The sequence below is a fragment of the Podarcis raffonei genome, chromosome 2 (assembly GCF_027172205.1).
Source record: "Podarcis raffonei isolate rPodRaf1 chromosome 2, rPodRaf1.pri, whole genome shotgun sequence".
Taxonomy (NCBI): domain Eukaryota; kingdom Metazoa; phylum Chordata; class Lepidosauria; order Squamata; family Lacertidae; genus Podarcis; species Podarcis raffonei.
In genome coordinates, this window is record NC_070603.1 from 23,895,745 (window position 1) to 23,908,460 (window position 12,716).

Here is a 12,716-nt window from a genome sequence, read left to right on the forward strand (position 1 = left end):
TGTGTGTGACAAATTCCAGAGGGACCATCCTGTTAGGCTGCAGTAGATGTTACTGGATTGTTTTGGAGTCACTTCAACACCAAGTGAGGGGGAAAATTGCCCTGCCCTATGCTGTATTTTGCCAGAACAATGGTGGCAACCCTAAGGCAGAACCAATGGCAAGCAGAGCCAACTATCTCTGGTCTTCTCCTCATCCAGCATTGACACTAAGCAGTAGGAAGCTGGCAGGCGGTGCCATGCCTTGGATTGGTTGTGAGACGGTAGGCAGGTGGGAAGATGGCTGAAGACAGACTGACATAGGGTGGGGCACTGTCTCATTTCCCCTACTGAACCAGCCTCCACTTATGTTTAAAAATCCATGTAGATGAACAAGTAGGATGGAATGCTTTATTCTTAATATTGTCTGTTTCATATGTATATGTCTGTCTTCCTATACAGCACAGCAACCGAAACAAAAACAGTATAAGCAACACAGATGCTGCACTTCTTCTTCTTCTTCTTAATAATAATAATAATAATAATAATAATAATAATAATTTATTATTTATACCCCGCCCATCTGGCTGCGTTTCCTCAGCCACTCTGGGCAGCTCCCAATCGAGTGTTAAAAACAATACAGCATTAAATATTAAAAACTTCCCTAAACAGGGCTGCCTTCAGATGTCTTTTAAAGATATGATAGCTGCTTACTTCCTTCACATCTGAAGGGCGGGCGTTCCACAGGGTGGGCGCCACTACCAAGAAGGCCCTCTGCCTGGTTCCCTGTAACCTCACTTCTCGCAATGAGGGAACCGCCAGAAGGCCCTCGGCGCTGGATCTCAGTGTCCGGGCTGAAGGATGGGGGTGGAGACGCTCCTTCAGGTATACAGGACTTCTTCTTCTTCTTCTGATACTGTTTTTATTTATTTTCATGATACAGTTTTGAGGAAACCATTGTTACGACAGTAAACAACAAGCCACTTGTCCTGATAAGAATCACAGACTTTTACCATGCTGTGTGTTAACATTTCATTTGATTGCTCTAAGAGATCACACCACATTTTCCCATGAGTGCTGGGTGGATTCTCTTTTGTGGTGAGATGGTGCTCATGCTTTTATTTCAGCTACAGCTTTGTAACGGATGGTGAGCAGGATCTAGCAGAAACACTAAGCAGGAGGAGGCTATGCTGAAAGCATGCTGAAGTCGTCAGTCTAAGATAGTCCAATAGGAAAGTTGTGGATAATGATATGATATGGAAGCCAGAGACTGGTTTGAGGCCACACTAGAGAACAGGCTGAGCAACCAGGGTAGAATGTACGAGGTCAAGGCCACCGAGGAGAGGACCTCACCAAAATAATTACAGTCTGTGAGATTGGGAGGGGTCATGGCTTGATGACAGAACACATACTTTCTACACAGAAAGTCCTGGGTCTAATTCCTGGCATTTCCGGGTATGTTTTGGAAAGATTCCTGTCCAAAGTCCTGAACTAGATGGACTAATGGTCTTATTTAATCCAAGGCAGCTTCCCAAGAGATGTTTTTAAACACTTAAAAGTGTAATATACCAGTAGGCCATCGTTAATATATTTTCAGTGCCAGGCATTTGACAGACTGAGATGCATGTACTGCTGTTTATTGCTAACTAGTTTTTCACTGCCAAAGTTTTTCTAGGTGTGTTTATGGATCATTGCAATGGTTTTACTATAATGGGCGTGTTTTTCATGCTGTGCCTTTGTCTTATAGTTTTCTGTAAGCGGCTTAGAGGCTCTTATAGAGTGAGATGAGCGCGCAACCCCAGAGTCGTCCACGACTGGACCTAATGGTCAGGGGAACCTTTACCTTTAAATGAATAATAATAATAATAATAATAATAATAATAATAATAATAATAATATATTTATACTCCATCCATCTGGCTGGGTTGCCCCAGCCACTCTGGGCAGCTTCCAACACATATAAAAAACATAATTAAACGTCAAAAATTGAAAACTTTCTGATACAGATGTCTTCTAAAAGCTGTGTACAGTGGTACCTCGGGTTAAGAACTTAATTCGTTCCAGAGGTCCATTCTTAACCTGAAACTGTTCTTAACCTGAGGTACCACTTTAGCTAATGGGGCCTCCCGTTGCTGCCGCGCAGCTGTGCAATTTCTGTTCTCATCCTGAAGCAAAGTTCTTAACCCGAGGTACTATTTCTGGGTTAGCGGAGTCTGTAACCTGAAGCGTCTGTAACCTGAATCGTCTGTAGCCCGAGGTACCACTGTAGTTCTTTATCTTCTTGACATCTGATGGAAGGGCGTTCCAGAATACTTGCATAGGGTCCTTGTGATGAGGCATATTCTGAGCTTCTAACAATTCACGTTGCATTTCACAGCTAAAGCTGTATCTCTTTATAGGAAGGCCCAGTAAGCTGCTCTGCACAAGCTATGTTTCTATAGAAGCACATATTATTTTCAGGACAATCCATTGACATAGGGCACAGGGCAGGTTTCAGCTAAAGAGTCCCACCAGTGGAAGCCCTCTGGAAAGACATCTGTTTACAAAACGGGGCTTTCCTCCTCCCCTCCTCCCAGGCCCCCCCGCCACTGGCTCGGGTGTCTGTGTGTCAGGAGAATCTGTGGAACAGAACAGGGGTGGGAGAAGAGGGAAGAACACTCCACCCAGAATGCTGAAACGCTTATCCTGATGAACAACCACCTTGGCATGGTGTTGAATTCCTTCCAAAAGATCTGCGGCAAATTCAGGAATTTGCACATGTAGCACCAGACGCTGATCTGAGCAACAGCAGCATGCAAATGCTTTGAAATGTTTTTGCAATGATGTGGCTGGAGTGGTGCCCAGAGCCTATTATTAGAAGAATATAGTGTTAATATTTAGAAGCGCAACAAGGCAAATGTTTAAGTGGCAGCCTTAATTATGCATTTACAGGCTTTTGTGGGACATAGTACAGTTGGACACTGGTGATTTTGCAATATTCAGGGGAAGAAAGAAAAATAAAAATGTATAAAACATGATTATGCCAGGATGACAATGTTCCCCTGCCCTATTCTCTTGTTTGTTTTGCTTATTAAAAACCATGGGCACTGACCCCTCTAGCAAAATAAGTGGTGATTTATTTATTAACTGGCTGAGGAAAGTGCAATGTGATATCCAAAGTGAAGCCTCTTAAACATTGCAATTTACTAGTTCCTTTGTTTAAAAAGATGATGTTACTTAAAGCTAGGGAAAACACCGAAAACCACTTTTATCTTAATATTCCCCCCTTTTCAGCCCTTTTTGGTGCTCTGCTCCACTCTCAGGCTTCTTCTTTCTGCTTCCTTGATCCGTAACAGGAGTGATCTCAACCAATCACATAGTTAAAAGGATGATTTCATGATTCTACAGAGCCAATCAAATTTGGCTAAAAGATGACCTTATTGAGGACAAGTGAAGGCAACTGAAAGCGAGAGCAAGAGAGGGCAGCAGGTAGAAAAAATGGTTGGGGTGGGGGAAGGAGACTTCTTTTTTTATGTTCTGGAAAATGTTCATGAAAACCTGTGAGGAGATATGATTCACTCTTAATAAATTTGGACTCAAGGGATGGCAGATTAGTTTACAGATTAATGAACCTAGTATATGCAGACGCGGGTGGAGCTGTGGTCTAAACCACAGAGCCTAGGACTTGCCGATCAGAAGGTCGGTGGTTCGAATCCCCGTGACGGGGTGAGCTCCCGTTGCTCAGTCCCTGCTCCTGCCAACCTAGCAGTTCAAAAGCACGTCAAAGTGCAAGTAGATAAATAGGTACCGCTCTGGTGGGAAGGTAAACGGTGTTTCCGTGCGCTGCTCTGGTTCGTCTTAGTCATGCTGGCCACATGACCCGGAAGCTGTATGCCGGCTCCCTCGGCTAATAAAGCAAGATGAGCGCCGCAACCCCAGAGTCGGCCACGACTGGACCTAATGGTCAGGGGTCCCTTTACCTTTTATATGCAGAGCATTACAACCAATGCAGTTTTATTTCTTAGCAGCCACTGTGCCACCTACACAATATCTAATTTAGGCCTAAATAATGCAAGTGTGAATCAGCTCTGGCAGTGCATTAATCTGCTGAAGAAGAGAATGGAAATCCTCCCAACCCCAACACACATGATCAGAGCTGATGTGTGCATGGACCTAATTCACAAGGATTTTTACTCTATGTAGCACTGACTAGACTAGCTAGTGCTGAGCATATGAAGCATTGCAACATATACATATACAAATCGAAGTAACTGTGTTTAGACGTGGCAGGTTTCCATTTTCACTAAATAATGAGTCATGATCAGCTAGATTTTACTCAGAGCAGGCACACTGAAATTAACTTAGTCATGTTCATTATGTTAACAGGCTTAATCTGAGTAAAATTTAGTTGACTACCACCCAGTGTCTTCTAAAGTAGGCATGCAAGCTGAAGTACCAAACCTGGGTTTAAATCCAAACCTCGCTACTTGGACAACCACCTCAAATTCACTGCTGCATAAAGTGAACAATTAACAGCATGCACCACAAAACTGTTAACGAACAACAAACCATAAATGCTGTGATGTGTTGAACATCTTACATATGCACGATAAATAGCGATAAACCATGCATGCAGCTCTTGGTCTGCGCTTAGACTTCAATGGCTTTAAAACCCACCTATGTTCAGCATCAGAACTTGGGATAATTTGTCCTAGTCTCATTTGTATCTTACTCTTCCTTTGAGGAGAGCAGGGTGGGAGGTCATATATGGATTTTCCTGTCTACCTCTTACAGTACATCAACCCTGTGAGATTTGTCCAGGGCCGCAGAGTTTTGTGGCTCAATGAGAATCTGAAGTCATGTCTTCTTAGCATGTGTGCACCTGCGTTGGGAATGCTAAGAGTCTGCAGAGGGCCATTTAAAATAAAAAGTGCACTTGATGCCATACTAAAAGTAAAAAAAAAAAAAAGATAAAGGACCCCTGGATGGTTAAGTCCAGTCAAAGGTGACTATGGGGTTGTGCTGCTCATCTCGCTTTCAGGCTGAGGGAACTGGCGTTTGTCCACAGACAGCTTTCCGGGTCATGTGGCCAGCATGACTAAGCTTCTGGCACAATGGAACACCGTGATGGAAGCCAGAGTGCACGGAAACACAGTTTACCTTTCTGCCACAGTGGTACCTATTTATCTACTTGCACTGGTGTGCTTTTGAACTGCTAGGTTGGCAGGAGCTGGGACAGAGCAACGGGAGCTCAATCCGTCGCGGGGATTCGAACCACTGACCTTCCGATTGGCAAGCCCAAGAGGCTCAGTGGTTTAGACCACAGCGCCACCCCCATCCCTTGATGCCATATTAGGGCATCACTAGCATGGGAGTAATAAGGCAGCACCCCAAGGATCATCCACATCAGGCTGGACAGAGAGGCTGCCCAATGATACAGATAAAAGTCTTCCGCTGATTGGATGGAAATTCCTCCTTTCCACATCCTTTTCAGTTCTTGACATCTGAGAATGCCTTGCAGATTGCTCTCTGGAGCCCAAGCAGCCAGCAATAACCTCCAGCTACAAGATTCTGAAGCTCCAAAATTCACTTTTTTTTTAACAGTGCATGGGAATATGGAAATTATTTCTCACCTATAGTGTTTAAATTGAAAAAAAAACCCCACATATATTCACAAGCCTATACCATAGTCTGGGCTTGTGAATATCAGCCATTAAAAGATTGATTTCAAAACAGTGTAAAAAGCCTTTACAATCTATTAGCCTTCCACTCTGCATTTTTAAAAATATATATACAAATTCACAACAGGCTTTATGCTTCAAGAATTCCTTCATGCCCCGTGCAAAATGGAGCACCCCTCTTCGCTGTTTTCCCTGTGAAACGATGAACTGGACACTTTACATATAAATAATTCAAGAAAGCAACATTTTAAAAACGGTTTTTAAAAGATTAGAAAGGTTACTTTTCCCTTTTCCTCCCTCTCCACTCCTAACACCCTTCTCTCTCTTTCGATTAGGGTCACGTTTCAAAAGCATCCCAGATATGAAAAAAGGTTCTGTTTATTTTGCACACACTGGTATTAAAAATAGTAAACAAACAAACAAAAACTTAAATAAGCAAACAAAAATGACAGGTTTCCATTTTGATAAGTGAGGGTATTAAAAACCCAAATCTTATTGCAGGAATGCTGTGGGGTCAACGTATCCATCCCAAATCAATGCCCACGTAGGTTCCACATTAACACTGTTTGCATTAATCTATTTTTTTAAAATGAATTTTATTAGTATTTTCCACACAACAACAACAACACGAAAGATATCAAAAGATGTGTGTTGTGTATTGTTTGCATTAATCTAAATAAGCATCCCCTTCGGTGCTCCTTTCCATAATAACTATCCTGAACGAGAATCTCTAGTTTGCAGTTTCCATCCAGTTACCATAAAACACACCACCCTAGGAAAATATGGACCCCCTGTTAATTAAATTAATAGCACATGTTCTTACTATGCCCTGATGCATTGACAAAGCATGTTCAGAGAAACCAGGGATGCAGTGGAGAGGAGGCAGTGTGCCCTTTAATCCTGTTGGCTAGCAAAGAAGCACAGTGCACCATTGAGCGCATTTCCTCCATGGCAACAAGAGTGGTGTTTCAAGAATTAGATTTCCCCAATGCCCCGAGCATCATTTTGACATCTTCATTGTTCCATGCTACATATATGAGGGAGGGGGGGTAGTTCTCCAGATAGCATAAATACAGAGTACATGATACGAGGCAACACAGGGAGGAAAATTAAAATTCTCCTTTGGAATAATAGAAAGGTAGGGTTCGAAATGTGCTAACACGGTCTTGACACTGCTGCTGTATAAATATTGACTGATCATCTCACAGCACTAGAGAGCTGAAATTCCACATTGCATGGGAGATGGTAATAAAAATGTCTTGCCATTAAAAGCATGTGTGATCCCACCCACCCGCCCCACTCCTCCCTATATCTTGTTTCCGAGGCAGATTACTATAGGTCACCTGCTGGCCATCAGCATAAGGAAGTAAGAGTTTCAGGCTGAGTTCTTCCTTGTGTATAATTTTGCCAGTATCAATGGGGTTAAGCCAAGGGTGAATTTGGCCTTTTCAGTAAAGTGTAATTTTCTCCATGGTTAGTTATTAAATGCAATCAAGAGAGATGGCTGCCGCTTGGCATGTGCTGTAGAGGTCATTCTCCTATCCTCTGCAAATCTAACATCGAATGAAACCCAGCATATCCATAACTTTAACCCACTCCATTCATCACTCACTGAACCAAAAATGAGAGCACAAGTCAGGTTTTTTTTGTTTTTAAATCTTAAAGGTCAAAATGATTTCTGCCCCCCTCACATCCCCTGCTTTAAAGAGCAGCCTGCAGCCTTAAAATCAGAGTCATTTGGGGTGAAGATCAAGGGGCAGGCGTGGCAAGTCTCCACCCAGCTCTTTCCAGCAGCAAGTGCCACATTTAGGGGCCATAAGGGTTTATTGCTTAAGAGTTTCTTTTAATTCATGCAGTGTTGCCAAATGAAGAATTACCTGGGTTCCCCGGTATTTTATTCCGGGCTGTCTTTACCCGGGCGGTGCACCCGGGCGTTGAATTCAGGGGGAGCGCCCGCCACTGAAGCCACCTAAGCTCTTAACCGAAATCCCTGGCTGATTTCGGTCGATGGGTCATTTCTGTTCTCTTTTGCGGAAGAGCTGCAGAATCAATGTATCCGGCGCCATCCCCTAGTGGTGTCTTTCATTTCCACATGATCGCAAAAACGGGAAAACGGAGTTATTGCTGCCGCTTTTTTATTTCTTCATGTTAGCGGTTTTCACTATTCCCATCCTTAAAAGCGCAACAACCTTGAGCTGCCCCAATAGCTCAACAACTTTGAGCGGCCCCCCTAAAAAAATTGGGGGCGCTGGGTGGATCTTTGCTAAAGACGGCCCTGATTTTATTCAAGTTGGCACGCTCATGTAAGTTGGGTTTAGAACTGCTGCCTTAGTTGATCCACTAGCTAGAACAGAAATACTGATATTAGGAATTCATTTTAAGTAGGAATAACCGATCCCTGTATTTTCAGTGTTCAGGCTGTGAATGATCGCTGACATAGCCAATAGGGCACCAGATACGCAGAGGTATCAGCAGCCCTGAGGAGGCCCCAAGGTCTGCAGAGGTACCAACATGTTTAGAAAGAAACCCTAAAGATGGAGATTGCCCAAACAGCTCAATGAAGATTGAGGATGCTCAATGGGTATGGGTTGACTGGTGGGTGGGCAGTGTGGAGAATGGAAAATCAGTGTTGGGGGAATGGAAGAGACTGGATGGAATCCTGAACCACACTGCAACATTTTGTTGCAGGCTCCCTTTGTCATTCTCTCTTAACGAAATGGTGGCACGAAATAACTTTGCAGGGAATTTCCTTGCATTTTGGCAGGCGGCTCCTTCATGCTGCAGGTATCTTCTGTCTTTGTTGATTATAACCTAATGCCCAATTTGGTAAGAAACCCCTGGTTATTAGGCTGTAATAAAAACAGTTAATGACCCATTTAGTGTTTGGGTAGTTCATGCACCTGGGCACCGAATGAATATGCCTGTATAGTGAAACAGAAATCATTTTTATGCTGGAGGAGGTGAACATCGCTAAAAATCAGAGAAGCCTTTGTACGGCATGCCAAGCTGCTGAAGCGAAAAAATGTCTTCAGTGAAAGGGCTCAGATGTGAGCATGTTTCAATGCACTGCTCAAGGAAGGGGGGGGAACCCACTCTGATAATAAATGTGAGCTTGTTATCATTGCTTTTCAGTGGGAAGTAAAGCCGGAAGCTGGGTCGTGCTGGCTAATTGAAGGTTACAATACATTGAGATTCAAGCGCTACATTTTAATTATAAACTGGTGACATACAACAGTCTCACTTGGTTCTTAGTCCATTTCAAGTAAGAATATTTGTAAAAAAGAGAGAGAAGTAGAAGCTTACTATTGGGAGCTTTCACGTTCATTATCCTGTATTGCATCTGTCAGGCAGGTGCTTAATGGCATGTTTGATGTCTGTTGAATTTAGTGCCTATTTTAACAGAGGGCTTAAAAAAACACTTCTTGGTTAAGTTCTATGCCAAAACAGGTGTGCATCAGTGCTTGAAAAGCAGCAGCAGCAGCAGCAGCAGCAGCAGCAGCAGCAGCAGCAACAACAACACACACACACACACAACTTCCTTGTGTATGCATATTCCACTCAGTTGTAGCTGCGTATATTTCCTATGCATGCCACAATTTGAAATGATTGGCAGTCATAAATTGTGCTGCAAATCTAATAACTTTGTTATATGCACACATTGTTTGCACCTCCAGGTGCAAAACAGCCCCAGGGCAGTATTGCCAGTCCTCCTACATATATGACATTGTCTTTTCCACTGATGTCATCTGATGCCAAACCTGTCCACATTCAAATCTTGCATGCTTAACAGTTAAGCATATGCTGAAAACCTTGCCAGAAAAGAAAGCACTGACAAGTTTTAAAAAACCAGCCACCTCAATTGTAATGGTAAGCCCCCTGCCTCTATGAAAATTGTAAGAATTTAACCTCACCGCCAAGGATTAATGCAATCTTCAGGGGCTCTCCCCCCCCCAAGGTGTTGGTGTAGAAAGCCATACAGTGGTACGGGTTAAGAACTTAATTCATTCTGGAGGTCCGTTCTTAACCTGAAACTGTTCTTAACCTGAAGCACCACTTTAGCTAATGGGGCCTCCCGCTGCCGCTGCACCGCCGGAGCACAATTTCTGTTCTCATCCTGAAGCAAAGTTCTTAACCTGAGGTACTATTTCTGGGTTAGCGGAGTCTGTAACCTGAAGCGTATGTAACCCGAGATACCACTGTATACAGTTTAGGACCAGGCTAACTAAAAGATAATCTCATTCCTTATGTACCCAATCCATCATTGTGTTTTGCAGGGGAGGGCGTCATGCAGACAACATCCAGCGATGAGGTCTACTCTGCACAATGTCAGAACTTTAGTTTGGTGGCATCTATCCTTTGGATCTCCTTCACATAACACACCAGGTAGGTACCTTCTCTGTTATCTTTTCAGCACCTGCTAAAGACATCCCTCTTTCACCAAGCTTCAGTTAGCTCAGTTGGTTAGAGTGTGGCGCTCATAATGCCAAGGTCGTGAGTTCAATCCCTACATGGGCCAGCTGCATATTCCTGTGTGTCAGAGAAGTTTTACTAGATGATCCTCAGGGTTCCTTCCAACTCTACAGTTCTACAGTTCTAAAATATTTATCTTAGTTGGTACCTGTTTTGGATTTGAATTGATTTTATGTATGTGTCGTTTTGATGTATGGAAGTGAAAGCTGGACCATAAAGAAGGCTGATTGCCGAAGAATTGATGCTTTTGAATTATGGTGCTGGAGGAGACTCTTGAGAGTCCCATGGACTGCAAGAAGATCAAACCTATCCATTCTTAAGGAAATTAGCCCTGGGTGCTCAACTGGAAGGACAGGTCCTGAAGCTGAGGCTCCAATACTTTGGCCACCTCATGAGAAGAGAAGACTCCCTGGAAAAGACCCTGATGTTAGGAAAGATGAAGGGCACAAGGAGAAGGGGATGACAGAGGACGAGATGATTGGATAGTGTTCTTGAAGCTACCAGCATGAGTTTGACTAACTGCGGGAGGCAGTGGAAGACAGAAGTGCCTGGCGTGCTCTGGTCCATGGGGTCATGAAGAGTCAGACATGACTAAATGACTAAACAACAACAACATGTGTCTTTTTAACCTGTTTTTATATTTATAATTGCTCTGATATATGCAATTGTTTGAACTGTTTTTTAAAATAAATTTTGTTGTATATATCTTGTTGCACTGAGAATTGCTTCAGAATGCCTCATGGAAAGCAGTTCATAAATGAAACAAATAATTTCAATAGGAGTATCGGTTTAAATAGCAGGAATTGGTGCAGAAAGAAAAATCGCACACTAAAATAGTCCAGAAATTTGCTGGCGACGGTAATTAGCGTCTTTCATTGAGCCATAAAACTTGCATGTGATATGTTTCATTTTAGATTTGATTTCACTTAAGCATGACACCCCTGAGCAATATTCTGTTTTGTGTTTTAATTAGTTTTTATCTAATATCTCAATGCAATAATTCACAGACTATGCCTTTGGGAAGCAAAGACAACAGAATTGCTATCTTAACGGTATTGAACGTTACAATTTAGGACAAGAGTAAATGTTCAACCATCCGTATCCTTAGCAAAACGTTTTATTTAAGGCTTGTGAGCAGAAAAAGATCTGATCTGAAATCTTCATTATTGGTCAACTGTGGAGAAGTTGATGGGAAGAAGGAACATAATTCCAAAGCTGGCTCCCTCTTTTGAAAATGCTCCTCATCTCAGATCCAATGAGATCAGTTAAACAAGAGCAATTCAAAGGGCATAACGGAGTGGCATGTGCAAATACGGGAACCAAGTTAAGAAAACCGTCAAAATTTAAAAAGCGAATCAGCAGTCTTCAGGAAAAGGGAATGTTCTCTCCCTCCCTCCTTCCCTTCCTTCCTATGCCTTTCTCATCCTTGTCCTGTAAGTTGCTTTCATACTACAAGGCACAGATAGATGAAACTCATTTAGCTCTGAGGATGCATGCCCAAAGTCAAGTTCCTACTGCAACAGCCCCTATGCAAATGTCCTCAGAAGGTAGTTTGGTGTGCATAGGATTTAGCCTTAATTATTTAATCTTGGGAGAAGGGTGGGAGGAAAGTCATACTCATTAATAAGATTAGAATAACATTCCTTCTCTTTCACACCCTGCCTCAAGATCATCCTGATCAGACAAGGCAAGGAGAGGGGGAAAACTTCAACTGATGTTTCAATCACAAGTCCTTGAATCATAAATCCTTGGGAAACGATTCTGGTGGACGTATATGTCCAGTGTGGAGGCATTTAAGCTGGAATAGAAACAAGGCGCAACTAGAATGCCTGTAGGAGAAGCTGCCTCTGCCATCTGAAACATTGGCTTTGGGGAGCGGCTAAGACTTTCGTGCCTGGGCTCTGGTGAGCTGCTGCCTCTAACACCCGTGATCTATGAGACTGGCATGAGGATAGTGCAAACTATCATTGACTCCTCTTTGTGCCTCTCAGTGCTAGTTGTTGGGGAACACAAGTGAGGAAGGTGCTGTTGTGCCCATGTCCTGCTTGTGGGTTTCCTCTAGTTGGCCACTCTGAGAACAGACTGCTGGGCTGGATGGGCCTGATCCAGGAGGGCTCTCTTTCTGAGCAGCCTCCTCTTTTTCTGCCTTTATCGATCTGTGGCTGAGAGAACATATTTCCTATTAGGGTGGGGGGTAGATGTCAGGCTTCAGTGAATCGGCTTCCTCCCCTGTGGCCATAAATGAGCAGATCATGCGAAAGGGAATTCTTACCTGTTAGTTTCTTTATTAAACACAGTGAAGGACCAAAGAAAGCATCTAACTAGAATGGCGGTGCTCCCAATTAAGTTCACTTCCCCCTCCGTCCCTCTTAATGTACGTCACTCCTACATCTAGTCATCTGAGCTTGGGGCCTCTGTGTTTTCTGTTCTGACACTTTCTGAGCTCTCCTTGTCCTTGGAGAAGGGGGGTGGAACTATCTAGAGTCTGCGAATCTGTTAACTCTCTCTCTTCTAGTGTTTCTTCTGCTAGCTGTTCCTCACCCAATATTTCCCAGCTTCTCCCTTCTGAACTATGCCCCTCTGCAAACCACTGTTCCAAATCTATACTGC

At 43.2% G+C, this 12,716-nt stretch overlaps 1 protein-coding gene and 1 long non-coding RNA gene across 2 annotated transcripts in view; one reads left to right on the top strand and one right to left on the bottom strand.

Annotated features, from left to right (window-relative positions):
- LOC128407242 (uncharacterized) overlaps positions 1 to 10,288 on the top strand; it is a 106,786-nt gene extending 96,498 nt beyond the window's left edge. The window contains exon 3 of the long non-coding RNA XR_008328744.1: positions 9,911 to 10,288. This is a non-coding gene — a long non-coding RNA (uncharacterized LOC128407242). The remainder of the gene's footprint in view (positions 1 to 9,910) is intronic.
- CACNG4 (calcium voltage-gated channel auxiliary subunit gamma 4) overlaps positions 1 to 12,716 on the bottom strand; it is a 91,318-nt gene that overhangs the window by 56,313 nt on the left and 22,289 nt on the right. The gene's annotated exons all lie outside the window — the stretch shown is intronic.